The following is a 15,570-nucleotide window of genomic DNA, read 5'->3' on the forward strand; positions in this document are numbered from 1 at the left end:
TCATGGATCATTGTACATCTATTCGAAAAACTATTTTAAATAGAATAAATAAATGGTAGCTCAGTCTTATTTTTATTGAAAGGTTGGTCTGAGGGAACTAGGCTTATTTATATTTACAGTCAAGGAAAATTTCATATATTCGATGAGAAAGTAAACAGCTCTGGACTTAAGAAAAAAGGAAATTAGATGCGCTTTTGCCCCATTCGGCCAAATTTTTCGTTCCGTCAAGTAATCACTGAAAGTATTTAAACTTTTTCGTAAGCGTTAAAGTGATTAGTTGAATCATTTTGAATCATCTCTTGAAAAAACAAACACTTGAATATTTTTTGTTTTTGAATTAGGGCATCAACAAACGGTTTTATGGAAATAATTAATCCCAGCGACATAACATCCAACTTAAACTATAGTCATATAATACACTGAAGTCTTTTTTTATGCGAATTTACGTACCGCATAAAAAAACCGCTTAAAAAAAATCGCATAACTCTGAAAATTCGCATAAAAAAACCGCATAACTCTAAAACTTCGCATAAAAAAAGACCGCAGAAGGGCAAACCGCATAACTCTGAAAATTCGCATAAAAAAAACCGCATAACTCTGAAACTTCGCATAAAAAAAACCGCATAACTCTGAAAATTCGCATAAAAAAAGTCGCGTAAAAAAAACCGCATAAAAAAAGACCGCATAAAAAAAGACCTCAGTGTATATGGAAGCCCCCCAAAAGCTTTTTTCCAACTTTAAATAAATAAGTATCCGTTTCTTCTTGTCTGTAAGTTGTTTATTGATTCTTTTTGCCATGGTACTGCTCCAGCCTCAGAATTGAAGTAATTCTTATAGATTTCTCGCACTTGGAAAGAAGATTTTGACGAATTTCCACCTCGTTTAGATAACTGTGCGAGCTCTAAATGATGCTGATGGGATGGCCCTTCTCCACTGTGCACATCTTGCATGCCATCATACTTACGGATAAAATTGTGCAGTTTGCATGTGGCAAGCATGATTCACAATTCTAAACATCTGTGTTAGGATACAAAAAGCATTTTCAGATGATCTGCTGGCGCGACTCAACCGGTAGTTGAAAATCCGTTTTTGATTGTTCAGATCTTGTCCTGGATATGGTCTCATAAGATATGTTTTCAACGGGAACGTCTCGTCTCCAACAATCACATGAGGTATCGGTTCCAGGTAAGATAGAATCTGATGGCACTGACAGATTGTTGTTTTCTAGTGCATGTCCTAAATTAGAATTTGCGAAAATCCCGCCATCACTATCTCTTCCTTTGGCCCCAAAACGTCCACTGCCAAGAAGTTGCATTTTGCGTCTCCTAAAGCTAACAACACTATTGAGAATCTACCTTTATAAACATTTGAGGGTTTTGTTGGTTTGTGCAAAAAGCACATATTTTGTTTCTAACGAATGACGGCTTATCACATTCTACGACGGCCAGTGATAAGCCGTCATTCTTTTACGCCTGAGACGTCAGAAATAATATAGCACTTGTGCAATATTATTTGAGGGTTGCATAAGTAGTGCCAACTTTGCGTCTGCTTAGCGGTTTAAGTTGAACTGCTAGGCACTAGATGGCAGTTCAATTTGAACTACCTTTATAGTTATAAAATTCTGTGCCACTATTAGGAGGCTTTTTGATAAAAATGTGCTCATTTAGGGGTTAGCCAAATTTTGTGCTAGGGCACATAACCGTTTTTATTATTTTTACGTTTCGTCTTTGACTCATCAGTGCAGAGCAGTTCAAATTGAACTGCTTAGTGCTAAACTCAGCAGTTCAATTTGAACCGCTAAGCAGACGTAAAGTTTCTGCTATTTACACTTTGTTTTGCAACGAAGTGCAATGTCAAGCAATAATTTTTTTTAAATTGTAGTTGGTTTCTTTTGCCATGGGTTAGTATATGGAATTCGTATAAATTTACGTTCTATTTCTTTTTGTACAAAGCCATTGAAATAATTTAAAATTTTCGTGTTGTCACAAAATTTATTTTATTAATTGAAACAAATTCTACGTCTCTTTGAAACAGATGAAATCAAAACGGATTCCAATATTTTCACTTTGATTTGCAGAAACGTTGGAACGCAATATATATTAGAAATTTTGAAATTTCCGATCTACTACCGATTTTTTGAGATTTTACGGAAAACCTAAAACAAAAAAATCTAATTTTAGTAGTTATCAATTCCGTTTGGGTTGTGCATAAAAATTGTTTAGATCTTTTGTCCAATACAAAAACATAATTATTTTTAGAGTTTAGGTATATTTACCAAAATTTTTAAGATTTTCAGTGAATTCCAAGTTTCAGTTTTATTTGTAAATTTTGTTAATAATAAATTTTCAACTAAAATAATAAAAAAATATATGTCATAATTTTTTTTTCAGATATATTTTATTAAGGCACAATCTGTTACAGTTTATGATGCCAAGGGCTTGTCCCTGTGGGTCCTCAGGAAACACTCTTGTATCTTTGAAGATCCGGCGTGTGTCCCTCATCGATGACAGTGGTTCTTCATGGCGGTGGTGATGGAAACATGGGAATAATTCTCGTGACATGGAAACATTTCAAAGGTTGCCGCATTCTTTTGTGGGTCCGCGGTAAACACCCCCGGGTTACGAGAACCCGGCGGGTGGCCCGCATGTTGACTGGGGCGGCTTTCCGTGGGCGTTTATAATGATGTTGCCGAAGAGAATGAAAAAAAACCTATTTTAATCCACCTAGTGGTATAATGACGCCTTTCTCATATTACTCATTACATCATAAATATAACCGTGAAATTCGCAAAAACAACTGTTTATTGAATAGGAATAGGATAATTTGTTCGGATCTAATCTCACAAACTCTATAAAACCTGTTTACCCTGTAGTTCCGGAACCGAAAGTAGTATCCACAACAAATTAAGGAATTCCGTATGAAGCTGTAAGACTTTTCTTTTGAACCTATAAGTTTGTGAAAATCTATTCGGCCATCTCCAAGAAAAGTGAGCGAGTACATATTGTCACTCTATATGGCGATTTGAAAACTTTGACACTCATCGCCCTGTAACTGCGGAACCGGAAGTCGGATTCGGATGAAATTTCACAGTAGGTTTAAAGACAGTATGAACTTTAATTCAAATCAAGATTTGTGAAAATCGGTTCAAGCATCGCAGAGAAAACGAAGTGAATTTAGTTTTAGGAGTTTTTCTTCTCCACTTTCGGTGCTCTCGGAACAGGAAAAGAGGGGACCAGTAGTGCCGAATTAAGTTTTTATTCCCACAAACTAACAAGCTCTGCAAACCAGAAGAATTTATCAGACAGTTTTATGGGATTTGTAACTGTTTTTAACCATCGTTCGTGGTAAAATACTAATAAAATTGGTAATTTTCCACTTATCACGCTTTAGTTCCGGAACCGGAAGTCGGATCCAGATATAATGTTCCACAAATTTTTAGGATATTATAAGACCTTTCATTTGAATCTAAGTTTGCAAAAATCGGTTGAGTTGCTCTAGAGATAATTGAGTGTAAACTTTTTCTCAAATTTTCACATATTACCATATAACTCCGAAACCGGAAGTCACATTTAAACGAAATTCAAAAGCAATCTATGGGACCATAATACCTTTTATTTGAATCTTAGTTTGTGAAAATCGGTTCAGCCATCTCTGACAAAAGTGAGTGCATATTTTTTTCACTTTTTTGGTACATATCATCCTATATCTCCGGAACCGGAAGTCGGATCGGAATGAAATTCAATAGCAGGCTATGGGACTATGAGACCTTTCATTTGAATCTTTGTTTGTGAAAATCGGTTTGGCCATCTCTGAGAAAAGTGAGTGCATATTTTTGTTACATACACACACACATACACACACACACACAGACGGACGGACACACACACACACACACACACAGACATTTGCTCAGTTCGTCGAGCTGAGTCGAATGGTATATGACATTCGGCCCTCCGGGCCTCGGTTAAAAAGTCGATTTTCACAGTGATTGCATAGCCTTTCTATATGAGAAAGGCAAAAACATGGAGAAGTAAATGTTGTGGAAAACAGAGTGGAAAAAAGGGTATGGGAACGAATGACTAAAAACAACAAAGATCTAATTAGTTTACATCGAGATGGTGAAGAGTCGGGGGAAGGGGTATGCGAAAAAGTTAGTGACAGCAAGAAGATCTTGTTAGTTTCGATAGAGATGGTAGACAGGCAGGGGATCGGGAGAATCGAGCGGATGTTAGTGCCGAACCTGTAGGTGAAAATTATTCTTAACCTCGCCAAGGAAAGGAGAACTTTCTATGCCAGATGCAACGGATCACACTTGTATATTTATGTGTTTAAGGTACTTGTATATGATCATCATATATGAAATATCCCGATTTGCCAACACATCTCGAACAGGTACATCAGGTGGGCTACCTCGGGCCCTGAGGGAGTCTTTCAATAAAGACCTGGCGTCAGTATACTCCACGCACGTCCACACGATATGCTCGATGTCCTGATAACCGTTACCACAAGCGCAGAGACCGCTCTCTGCGAGCCCAATACGCCGGAGATGCGCGTTGCATGTGTAGTGATTGGACATGAGCCGAGACATCACGCGAATAAAATCGCGACTCACGTTCATCCCCCTGAACCATGGTTTCGTCGATACCCTAGGGATAATGGAATGTAGCCATCGTCCCAGTTCGCCATTGCTTCATGAAGTTTGCCAACTTTCGAGAGTTTTCTGACGAGAAATACTGAAAAATTCATTGAAGCAGATTGGTCTTTCATAAATATCACCATGTCATAAAATGTCAAAGTTTTGATTTGGTTTTTTTTTTGCAAAATTTTCCCAATAATAGAAATTTTCTGTATTTGTACCAAATTTCTTGAGATTCTTCGAACGGATATATAATTTTGATCATCAATACATTGTTTTTGGTAATGATTGCAATATTAAGAATAAAAAAATGCACATGTCATCGCTTATATCTTTGAGTTATATACAAACATGTGAAAAAAAATGAAAAATTCATATATATTTATAAATTCATCGATTTCTTAATGTTTTTTTTTTTATTGTGCAGGAATGGTAGCTGAGCGAAAATTGTAGCTGCTATCACTAGCAATCGAATGACGTGTAAAAATATATAAGTCATCGCTTTGAATTTAGAGATATTTACGATCATTGTAAAAAGTCTCATCATTTCTTAGGTCATCTATCTACAGTTTTCATTATAACTTTGGGTAGACAACCCTATTTTTAGTTTTTTCAGTGCATTTTATTTGTGGAAGTAGTACCTTTCCAATGGTGAACAAATTTTGAAAATCGGTTCACTAACAACAAAGTTATGACTCGGTAAAGTTGAGGTTCTCAATATCCGATTCGCGATGCAGGTGCCGCATGAATGCAGATAGGACACATTTTGAGCTTGAAAAAAAAACTTGGAACGGGAAAAATCAGATTTTCATTAGTTTTTCCTAAACGATCGTCAATAATGATATACTTAAAATAATCTACAAACTTCACAAAATTCGAGGGTGTAAAATTTATCGAAATTGGTCAAGTAACAACTGAGCTATGATAGCTCAAAAATACCGTTCCAACTTTTTTTGAGGCTTGGTGCTCCACGTAACTTTTTTAGGCTTGGTATTAGGAGTGTTAAATAACATAGCTGTTTTTTTAACTTTCGGGTGGGGTTTGAACCCCTAAACCCTCCCCCATTGTATACGCGCCTGATCCATCCAGCCAAAATTTTAAATTTGTGCTACTTGGTAGGCAGTAGAATGAATAACAAATCCAAAATGACAATTTGACTAAGAAAGTTTGGGAATCACTGATGTAGACTAATGTATAGATTTATTTGTAAAGGAATGTGGCACCCCTGCAACTATGAACCATCTGCTTATCGTCCCGTCTAGCGAAAAGCTTCAAAATTCAAATACTGTATTAATCTGGCAACACTGCCCGAAAATGATTGTCAGCTTTATTGATTGGTCCGTGATTTGAGGAGTAAGCATAGGAGTGACCTTCCCCGTGATTGCCGCAGTGCAACAAAATATTAAATATCGTGCCAATCAATGTTACCGCACCGACATGAATGTTGAGTGTGCTAGAGCTTCAATGTATAAAAAAGGATAGCATGCCACTAATTCCATCGGCACAGTGCAATGTTGTTCCATGTCCTTGATAATCGACCCAAAACTCATTACGGGAAAGTGTTAGCCAAACAATAGATAAGCTAATAAAGGTCGAGAATTTGAATTGCTGCTGATACCAAGAGCTGATTGCATTCAAGTCGAATTTAAATGCATTCCAATTTTCCGTTCTATTTATGTTATGGGCACTCAGCTTCAACCAACCGGCATTAGCCTTCCCATTACGGAAAAAGTGTTACATTGTTACGGTGTTACGGTTGGAAAGAATCCTTGAACTACGAATGTTCGGAGGTAGAAAAACAGATAGCAGATAGATACAGGGTATTTACAGACGGGAATCGATTTTCAATTATTAAAGGAAAAGGTGACACCACTACAACAGCTGGAAGTAGCTCGAACTGATATGACGATCAAACCAGCTGTGTGGGTATTTAAGTATCAGCAAAGTGATAAACTTCGTTCCTAACTATGCAATTGTCTTTTGTGTTCGTTAACTCTCACTCGTCACTCGCACAGATGGTAGAGGGGTGTGGTCGTACGGACTGTTTCTGCAAACTCTAGAGAATTGACTCGTTGGCGCTAGTTGTCTAATGAACAATGCAAAAGTAAAGTGGTTACATGTTCCAAAAATAGCATCACAACCTGAAGTTAGGATCAACATCGAACCGAAGTTTTTCTCAGTCATTGTTTACTGTAAGCGTCAGCACTCGGAAAAGCTTTCAATTCACTGACGAACGCGAAAAAGGAGGTTAAATATTTGTTCGTCAATCTGACGAACGGTCTTTCGGAGAAAATTTCAGCGATGTAAAAAATCAACACACAATAACAAAACGGCAATGAGAGCGATGAAAGAGAGATGGAAATTATTTCCGTCCGGAGTACACTTTCGACTTGTACGTTAATTGCTATCCAGTCGAGAGTGACCGGTTTTCCGAAACACAACACCGTGTGGTTCGAATGATCTGAGAAGGAGATGTCAATGTCATTAGACGGACTGGACTAGTGTGGGTATCGGATTCCTTAACACTCCTAATACCAAGCCTCAAAAAAGTTGGAACGGTAACTTTGAGCTATCATAGCCCAGCTGTTACTTGACCAATTTCGATAAATTTCACACCCTCGAATTTTGTGTAGTTTGTAGATTATTTTAAGTATATCATTATTTACGATCGCTTAGGAAAAAATAATGAAAATCTGATTTTTCCTGTTCCAAGTTTTTTTTCAAGCTCGAAATATGCCCTATCTGCATTCATGCGGCACCTGCATCGCGAATAGGATATTGAGAACTTCAACTTTACCGAGTCATAACTTTGTTGTTAGTCAACCGATATTCATTTGTTCTTCAAGATGCTGTTCAAAGTTATCATTGGAACAATGATCAAGCAACAATTCATCCTATTGTAATATATTATAAAGAATCAGACACAACTAAAAATTTGAGTTTCGTTTTAAAATCAGAATGCTGAGAAATCGAAGTGAGTTCCACTTTTTGAGCTTTTCTGCACTATTATCGGTGCTTTCGGAAGTGGACACCGGAGACTAGTAGTCATAAAGTAGTTTTATATATTCACTAAGTAACAAGATCTGCCAACTAGATGAATGAATGTGCACCTCTTTTCGCCATCGACAAAAATATTCATGAAATTGAAAATGTTCACTAATCGCACTGTAAAACCGGAACCGGAAGTCGGATCTGGATCAACTTTCCGGGGACTTTTTAAAGAATTTCAATATTGTTTATTTGTTTCTAAGTTTTTGAAAATCGGTTGAGAAATTTCCGAGAAAATTGAGTGCGTTTTTTTTATAAATTTGCACAATATTTTTTGTAACATTATTTGTCACATACATACATACATACGTACACACACAGACATTTTGTGATCTCGACGAATTGAGTCGAATGGCATGTGACACTCAGCCTTCCGGGCCTCGGTTGTCAAGTCGGTTTTCACAGCGATTGCACAGCCTTTCTGTGTGAGAAAGGCAAAAAGAGAACAAAAAGTGTATTTTGATTCAAATGATCCCTTACTCCCCTTAACACCTCCTCCTGAGGTTCACTACAAGCTGGTTGTGAGCCTACTAAAGCCTGACCGTTGATATGCACTAGACCGTATAGCACACCGGCTTCCTCCACCAGCAGGCGCTGCTCTGAGTCCCACTGGTTTCAGATACATTAGGTTAGGGATAGTGGAGATAAATAGGGAAATATAGCATTTAGAAGTTTACTAACTACTACTAACTACTGTGTTTATGGCTGAAAATAAAGCGTACGGAACAATAATAATAATAATGATAATAATAATAAAGTGACAAAAAAATAAAAAATGATAAAAAAAGTAGTGCACTTACCTCTCTCTTCCCCAACATACCGCAACTTACCAAAAGTCGAGTTATTGCACAAAGTACCTCCTTTTCGTTATTCTCCTGGGACGCCCCAGGGTTCTTCTTCCTAAAATTTCCTTGGTCTTAGGCCCTCGATGACAGTTCCTTATTTCAACATTCTCGTTTCATTGCGCTTCAACCATGAAAATAAAATAAGATAAAATAAATTCAGGTGTTAGTGAGATTGTTGGATTATATAATGTAAGGTAAGGATGCGCATTCAACATTAGATTAGATTGTCCAGGGAAGCCACAGCATGTACACATTGGCACGATTGCTTAAAATGTCTTCACACCTGACCAATCAGCCTCGCCGTCAATGCAACCTGTATAACATCAGTACCGATATCGAACCGGATCGGAAAGGTTTGAAAGTTCCTCAACGGTAGAATAAGACACTCTTATTCCTGATCAGAGATGCCAGATCTGCATTTTTTTTCGCCTAGTCCGTTTAGCGTATTTTACTTCATAGAGAAATTACTGCCATTCTTGCCTGCCATACGCTGTCTGAAGATATTTAAAATTTTTGCCGGGCATCTCTGTTCCTGATAACAATAAGTCCCCTTTTTTAATCTAATTCACCTATTCAGGACAAATGTGATATATTAATCGCCCCCATTCTGCACCTCGACCGAATCGGACCCCGTCGAACGAATGTAAAAACCTGCATTCTGTAATTCGATCGAGTGATGCCCTGCCCATACTCGAATATCAGCCCCATACCGACCCCCGCCAATCCCGAGCCAGCTTGAGGAACGAAATCCATCCCCAATACACCCTCGGAAACCGCAACAAAATTTGAGGGTTTGTTCAGTAAAATAAAGCACCCGCATATCAGTCCCATCCAGTGCAAACATCAACAATTGCACCTGCTGCAATATTGGAATAGCAAAGGTATACCACCGATACTCCACGTAACGATATCGTGATTTAGCAGTAGGTAGCACAATCAAACAAAATAGTCGGAAATAAAATTTGGATCGTCCTCCCCTCGACATGCCGACCTTCTACATGGGACCGATACGCAAGTATGGGCAGTGCCTTTCTATGGAAAATTTGAACTCGATTGAGCTACAGAACGCAAAACTTCACACTCGATCGAAACAATCCGACTCGAACGAAATACAAAACCGCGGTGAATGAGCATCCCAATTGCATCAGAAATGCCTGAAACCACCCAATGGCCCATTGTCAATTTCAAGCAGTACCAGTCATGTCAACTCCGTGATCAATCCAGATGACATATTAGATTCATTTTACAGTTTTTTTACGAACGGTCGATCTCGGTATGGTCCGATTGGGTCAATACAAGTGTAAGTTGACTTCCACCCTCGCCCGCCAAGCAGGATACGCGCCCTGTAGTTCATCATCCTAAGCTTAGGGCAATAGGATAGTTACTATTAGTAATATAAAATTTATAATGTTTTTTAATACAAATTTGAGTGTTGCGCACTTCCCACGTTGAGAATATTAGCAAGAGCCACAAAGTGGGTTGATAATCGAGACATCTAAGATGTTAGTTCCTTATCAACATTTGCACTCTGTCCCACCGCTTGCTAATACTCCGCACCTCCTCATTCTGCTAAAAACAGGAGTCACCAGTCATCATTTGACCCGGGTAGGTATGAGGTCGGGGCTTGTGACGACCAGAGCTAAGTCAATCAAACTGCCGATACAAACAGTATGATATGATATTTGTCGCTCCTTCCATGATGTCGTGCACCTTTGACCCCCAGTTTGTTGGAACGGTTTGTTGTTCCTACAAAAATACTTTGAACCAGTCATATAATTCTTATTTTGTCTTGTTAGTTGATGATCAAAAATTTTGATTTCGAAGTTCCCAGTTCCCGGTTCCGGAAATAGTGATCAAAGACTCCAAAACGGAACTCACCTTATTTTCTCATAAATAAAGACTGTCCCAGAAAGTATGGACGCACTTTGATTTCGCTGTAAATAATTCACAAGTGTTAGGATTTCAAATTTTACTCGATATACTGATAATATTAGACTTCAACAACAAAATATTATTCTCGACATTTGCTACTTAGCCATTGTAGACTAGCTTGTGCACCTTCTTGCAAACGTTCCTCATTAAATTCCGTACATTTTTGACACTTTTTTCCTATCTTTTTCGAACTGTTGAATGATTTTGTGGATTCATGTCTTTTGGGACGAAAGTGACATTTTTGGTAGTATACCATTCTACCGTTGATTTCGAGTAGTGGCAAGAAGCAAGATCTGGCCAGAAGACAATAGGATGTGGCTCCGAATCATGGGTAGAAGTCATTTTTGTAAACATTATTTGATGTATATTTCGCTGTTCATTGAAGCAGTGGTGATGAAGGGTATCGAAATCTTACCGCAGCTACAAATTGCTTGCCAGACCATAGCTTTCTTACCAAATTTTTCGACTTCAATCGATGTATCAGGCTGGTTTCACACTTGCCCTTCTCGTACCGTATAATATTGTGGTCCCGGCAAGGATTTGTAATCGAGTTTCTCGTAGGTTTCGTCGTCCATGATTATGCTGTTCAAATTTCCACCAATAATCGTATTGTACAGCTTCCGAACCCTCGGCCTGATCGATGCTTCTTGTTTCGGGCTACGTTTTGGTTGTTTCTGCTTCTTATAGGTTCGAAGATTCAAACGTTCTTTAGCACGAAGAACATTTGACTTTGAAGTGTCCACTTTTTTTGCCTCATCCCGAACGGAGAACTCTTTCTTTTGCTCGAACGCCTTCAGTATACTTTTATCCAACTGAGGGTTTGCAGGACCTTTTTCTCAACCCGTTTTCGGTTTATCCTCAAAGGCGTTATCCTCACCGAACTTCCTGATTGCATTTCGCACGGCTTTTTCACTTACTCCTTCCATTCTGGGACAGTCTTTATAGTGTCGTCGGACGTTTTTACTGATAAAGCTTAAAATCGCGAAAGATAGTTCGTGGAATTGCAATAGAAAGTTAAGATCATTGAGGTAAAACTAGAATAAAAATGGTCCTATGTTACTGCCTTGAGGGACCCCAGAGTCTAGGGCAAAAGGTGCTGTAGTGCATTTACTGATTTTCACTAACATTAGATATGATTGAAGCCAGTTGAGTAAAGATCCACTGAGTCCGAGTTTTTCGAGTTTAGCAACTGCAATTTCGTGACTAATCTTGTTGAAGGCTACGGAGAAATCCATATAGATAGCGTCAACCTGAAGACGTGCTTCTAGAGATCGAATTATGAAAGATCCAGAGCTATATTTTCAAGTTACTTAGACACAGCGTATAGTGCGGCTATCCCACGATAAAAGGTTACAGCAGCTTTATTTCCCTTCTTGACAGCAGGAAAATTATGACTTTGCATACATTGTTTCTCAAAAATTAATCTAGAATGGTTTTTGAAAAGCGTCAAACTTTTTTTTATCAATTATTTTCAAAGGACTCGAAAAGTGACAATTTCTACAAAAAAGTATACTTCAATTTCCCAATTAGATTAATGGTAGATTTCAAATTATATTTCGCCCGGATTTGCACTACAAGAAACCGTAAAAAACGTCAAATGGCCCTTCGCATTCGATGAAAACGTTTAATTTTTTAACGTCGATGAAATTCAGTAATTCGGTTCTACAGGGTCCGGCACTCGAAGTGTAACCAATTAAAAAGGCCATAAATTCAGTTTGGAAAATTACTTTTACTTAATTCAATGTACAAAATGTGTAAAAATAATACAAAATTCAGAATCAATTCACTTTTGCTCGATATGACCACCTTTTGCCTTGACTATGGCCTTGAGACGGTCAAAAAACGAATCGCAAGCTGCCCGAATGTGACTTGCCCACTATTTTGGCTATTTCGGCCCACTCGCCTCGAGACTGGTGTATCTTTTAGTTCGGACTTTGCTCTCCAAAATGGCCCAAAGAGAATAATCCATTGGATTCGCATCTGGTGAATTCGAGAGCCATTGTGTGGACGTGATGAAGTTCGGAAGGTTTTTTTCAGCCATTCTTGGTTCACTCGAGCTTTGTGAGACGGTGCCGAGTCCTGCTGAAACGTCCATGGTCTGCCACCGAAATGTTTGTCTGCCCACGGCTTCAAAGTAACCTCCAGAATACTTTCCCGATAATATGTCGCATTTACCTTGACGCCAGGCTCGAAGGTATGAAGTTTGTTACACTTCGAGTGCCGGACCCTGTATCAGAAGCCAGTAAATCGATACCCAAGAGCTGCTTTGGGCAATATTAATATTATTTCATTATTTGATTGAAAGTACTTCTAAGATTCGTTTTGAATGTATCAAGCCACGTATTTTCAATTATAAATGATTGAAATTTTGATTAGTAGCAAGCAGTGTCCTATTTTGTCTGCTAAAAATATCCGGCATATCGGATTTCCCTGCCACAGACGACGGTTTTGAAGGAGTAAGCGATATATCAAAGAGAAAGCATCGCTCTGATTGGTCAATCGATGCAAAAGCAAAGCTGTTGAAAGCACGCGAATCTATAAATAGAAGCGAAATTGTAGTTAACGTTTCAGTCCTACGCGTAGCATGCCAGAGGTAGGTTGTTGCTAGACAGCAAGACAAAAAGTGCCCTAAAACGATTTGAAGCTTTAATTGGTATGCTCTGATTTTGTGTCATGCAAGCTCGGATGAAATTCCATGTTATGTCGTTTCGCCTGAGAAATTTGCAACTACCCCAAGGTCAATTTTGAGTGCATAAGATTAATTCCTAATTTATATTTAATAAGATGAACTCGATTAATAATGAGAAAAAGTTTATCGCTTCAACAGAAATCGCAGAATGGTAGAGTAACGCTACGATTGGTTGAACTGTTTGATTGTAGATCATTAGAAATTTTGGTTGCCTTGTTCCACATCAATGGCTCGAACAACCCCATGGGGCTGATCTTTGTAGTTTTTATTCCTGAAAGCGATTCAGAGTTCATTCCACTAACTACTGTAAAAATTAAATATCGGTGAATTTATGATTTATTTAATAGTTTTTCATAACTAATTTTGAAACTTTTCAATCCAGAACAATTCTAAGTTTTAGGTTAGGTTTTGGGCTTCTTTTTACCTACAATTTGTATAGTTCGTAGGTAAAATAATGTTTTGAATTATCCTTTAGGTGAAACCGAATGGATGATATATTTCCATAATTTTCAACTCATCATTTTGGTCAGTTCTTAGCTTCTTACCGTTTCGGTGGTACATTCGAAAACCCATCACCATCATTTTGTGGAAAACGCCCACACGGCTTTTATTGCTGTGCTACTCAAGGCGGTCTCTTTAATCCGATACGATACTCCATAGGAAAACGTTCAGGTGCGGCTTTGTTGATATTGGCGATGAATCATGTGGCGGAAAGTTTTGCCATAAAATTAGTGAAATAATATTTCCTAGAAGTTTCAGACTAGTTTCTTGTTTTCATATTCACCAACAATTTAGCTTTGCTTCAACTTGAATTATACAGATTATTATTCCATTATTTACCAAAGGCAACAAAACCTCACTGATCAATGGATGGAAATTTCCATCACTTGATAGCTCAGTGGGGGAAAAATTTCCCAATCAGGGAAAAACACATTCATCGTTTCTAGGCAGCAACAATCCATAATCAGCAGACTTTGGTGTTTGTACAAAATTTAACTGCCATCATCGAGGTTGACAACCGAACACCAGTCGTCCATCGGAGTGAGGGGAAATGATGAATTTGAAAGGACTACTCCACTTCGCATCATACCCCCGAACCGAACCGAACCGGGCAATGAAGCTGTTATCTTCCGACTGTGTAACAACTAAATAAACATTGATGTAAGCACTTCTATGAAATGACGTTGATTTATGGTGCCGGCTTCGTACCGAGGATCTACAGTTGAAATTACTCACCCTACTGTCATTGGCAGCATTGCCAGTCCGAAGCTCCGAAGTAGTTTTTCACGGGCCGGAGACGTAAGTTTGCCGATGGCCAAAACAAACACCCAAACGGAACTTGCCGGTGTTGAATGGCGAAATTGAGTGCGAAAAATATATCGCGTTGATGCAAAAATCACTCGAACTGTTTTTTTTTCTTCTTCTTTCTCACTCAACTGTTGAAAAGCACAGACATCAAAGTGGTAGGAGGATTGATCGCAGCAACCCGCCAATCATTCTAGACCCTTCCGTCCTCGTCGTCGTCGTTGCTACTGGCTGCTGCCGCTGTCGCTGATTGCCGCAATTCGCGGGACTGACGAACTACTGCCAGATTGAACATTTTTCTCAATTTTTGTTGGGTGGAACACTGCCACTTTCAGCCACAAAACCCACAATCGTAGCCGAATATATTTCGTTCCACAGAGCAGCTATTTTTCTTTTTTATTTTCACGGTTTTCTATTGCAGACCGCCTCCCACCGACACTGCTGCTAGCGGAAAATCACTCCTCGTCAGAAACACACAAATTTTCCATCCACTTTGCTTGGTAAGGAAAAAACCGATTCGAATAAGCTAATCACGTAAATTATAGTTATTGATCACGGAATAAAACAGATATTCAGCAGTGTAAATCAGCGGCACCGGATTACAGAGCTGTCATCTTGAGACGGCAGACTTCGGGACATCGAGGCACCACAGCACAACTGCGGACAGCAGGAAACCCGTCACCACGTTCCGCGAACGAACCGTTCAACCGGAGAGCGAGCACACGCGAGAGAGGCGTGAAAAGACTGAAGCACTGAATGGTATCTTTGTCGGTCTGAAGGTGCTGCTGCCTACGATACAGCTGACTTGGACTGGTACCATGGAAATCGTCGGTATCCTTTTCCAGTGTCATGTCATGGCACACTCGATGGAACTCACCGGCCGCCTCACCGGTGAGAGAACGGCACGTTGTGAGCAGTTGTGAGCGAAAACATTGACAGAAAGTAAAACCGAGTGACCGAAGAACGGAGCGCGGTGAATGGAAAGCTTTAACGCACCAATCTCACGATGGAAAGCTCTTGGAGAGGGTGATAAAAGATATGGTGAAATGTTGTGATAGTAAATCACTATTACTTGGATGTTCGGTTATTGTGTGCTAGATGAACTAATTCCTACA

The 15,570-nt window shown here is 38.9% G+C and overlaps 1 protein-coding gene across 4 annotated transcripts in view; it reads right to left on the reverse strand.

The window, feature by feature from the left end:
- The window catches only part of LOC131431951 (P protein), a 276,436-nt gene extending 261,186 nt beyond the window's left edge, over positions 1-15,250 (reverse strand). For 3 of the 4 annotated variants that reach the window (XM_058597932.1, XM_058597931.1, XM_058597933.1), the window contains exon 1: positions 14,387-15,250. The gene's annotated coding sequence lies outside the window, so the exon portion shown is untranslated. The remainder of the gene's footprint in view (positions 1-14,386) is intronic. The other variant, XM_058597935.1, reaches the window with a different exon arrangement.
- Between the last annotated feature and the right edge of the window lie 320 nt (positions 15,251-15,570).

Source organism: Malaya genurostris, chromosome 2 (assembly GCF_030247185.1).
Source record: "Malaya genurostris strain Urasoe2022 chromosome 2, Malgen_1.1, whole genome shotgun sequence".
Lineage (NCBI taxonomy): Eukaryota > Metazoa > Arthropoda > Insecta > Diptera > Culicidae > Malaya > Malaya genurostris.